Below are 2,500 nucleotides of genomic sequence, written 5' to 3' on the forward strand. Positions count from 1 at the left end.
AAGAGAAGAAGTAGAAATAGGTAAAGAGCAGATGGGATTCGTGAAGGAGAGGGGAACAACAGATTGGGTAGATTGTCTGAGGCAACTAATGGAGAAATTCCGGGAAAATCAAAGAGACCTGCATGTGGTATTCATTGACCTTGAAAAGGCTTATGACCGAGTCCCAAGACAAGAGGTATGGAGGAGTCTGAGGGAGAGGAGGGTGCTAGAGAATTACGTTCGACTGATACAAGAGATGTATCGTAATGTATTTACTAGAGTGAGGAGCAGTGCTGGGGAGACAGAGGGTTTTGAGGTGAGAGTAGGATTACACCAAAGTTCGGCTCTGAGCCCATTATCTTTAACATAGTGATGGACGTTTTAATAGAAGTAAGGGAGGCAGTACCATGGAACATGTTGTATGCAGAGAGCAGGGAAGATCTGGAAATGAAATTGGAAAGATGGAGGCAAGTACTGGAGGACAGAGGAATGAGAATAAGTAGATCTAAGACAGAATATATGTGTACCACCAGTGAGGGGAATGATAGAGAAAGTATTCAGCTTAGGGGAGACCAGATAAAGAGAGTTCATAAGTTTAAGTATTTGGGATCCTTTGTTAACGCTGGAGGAGGTATGGAAGATGAAGTTAAACATCGGGTACAGGCAGGCTGGAACAACTGGAGAGCAGCCTCAGGAGTTCTTTGTGACGAAAGAATACCACTGAGATTAAAAGGAAAATTTCATAAGACGGTGGTAAGAACAGCAATGCTATATGGAACGGAAACAGCAAGCATAAGGAAGACAGAGGAGAAGAAGATGGATGTGGCAGAAATGAGAATGCTTAGGTGGATGTCTGGGGTGACAAGAGAGGATAGGATAAGAAATGACTACATAAGGGAGTTGACAAAAGTGGTGGAAATATCAAAGAAAGTGCAGGAAGGGAGGCTGAGATGGTATGGACACCTGATGAGGAGAGATCAGGACCACGTTGGGAGACATACTATGGAGATGGAGGTTCAAGGAAGAAGAAGAAGAGGGAGACCAAGAAAGAGATGGAGGGACTGTGTGAGAGGAGACTTACAGGAGAAGGGAATTGATGAGGCAGAAGCGCAAAATAGAAAAAGATGGAAATGGCTCATCCGCAACGGCGACCCCATATAAAAATGTTAACCAGCTGGGAAGAAGAATAAGGAAAAATTATAGAAAAATATCTCACAAAATAAAATTAATAAATCAAGGGGTTTATACATATCCAACACCTACTGAAGTTGCAGGTATTATTTCTGGAAGCAGCATTCGTCACTGGAAAGACAAAGAGATAATTAAAGCACTAACTTAGGACACTTAGCCCTTAAAGCCTGTTATTTTTAAAATAGTAGTGGAAATATCCTTTATATTTCTTTGACTACATTATATCGCTTTGCAAGAAAACTTTCGGTAACACCTGATATTTTGGACTCCATGAATAACTTGTTAAGACACAAATCTGGAGTAATGATGAATGTAGTATCGTAGGAATGTGGAGTTACGATAAAGGAATTGATACTTTGTATGTGTCAACATCTAAAGCGTAATGTATGATGATAAGAGACTTCACAAAATTCTGGAAATTTCATACAGAAAACTTTAAGGATTTGCTGTTTTCGTTAATTATAAAGGTTGAAGACTATGGATATCCTGTTGAGGGTATGGTTACCTAATGGGGACCAACAAAAGACAGATTATGGAATTCATTAGGTATCGGTATGGATAACGTGTAATTTATTTTTTTCAATGAACAACTGCATAGATATACACGTATTTGCTCCACTCTTCGTACACTCAAAATGGTCCAGTTTGAGAGCTAATTAAAAGGAGAAAAAGTAATCTTAGAGTGGTACATAGCATATTGATGCTATAAGAATACAGAACATTAGAACTAAACGCCGTGGAACTGCTGTCCGAAACTACCTATAAATCTATTCATCATTTTGTCAACCAAGGAAAATTGAAGGAAATGACTGCAAAAGTCCATTCAACTTGTTTATAGATGGTTTTATGTTTTTTTTTTTTTTTTTTATATCTCGATTGCCAATAGATAGAAAATAATCAAGAACTGCTAACGGAATAAACCTGGAATGGAAAGACAGAATCTTGCAAGAAATAAGTAAAACCGCGAGAGAAATGAAAGTGATGAAAAGAAAAGTTTCTATGCTTCCCAGAAAGGTCGAGTTAATCCTCCTCGTCTTTGTCTAATTTGATGAAAAAATTTCAGAAAATTTATTATGGATATACTCTACTCACTTTCCGATGCTTTTAAGCATTGTTTTCCTGAAAACACAAAACACTCGTAAGCCCAAAGAACAACCTTAAGAATAACCATCCCAGACAAACATAACGCATCGCTGGAAGTGGAAAGATTGAGTGCAGTTTATCAGCAATCTTATTTTGCTTACCAGAATTTGATATTGACGATGAAAGTGATGACTTCAAAGATCAGGAAGTCAAAGAGCAAACATTTAAAGATGCCATAGAAGAAGAT

The sequence above is a fragment of the Palaemon carinicauda genome, chromosome 8 (genome assembly GCF_036898095.1).
Source record: "Palaemon carinicauda isolate YSFRI2023 chromosome 8, ASM3689809v2, whole genome shotgun sequence".
Taxonomy (NCBI): Eukaryota; Metazoa; Arthropoda; class Malacostraca; order Decapoda; family Palaemonidae; genus Palaemon; species Palaemon carinicauda.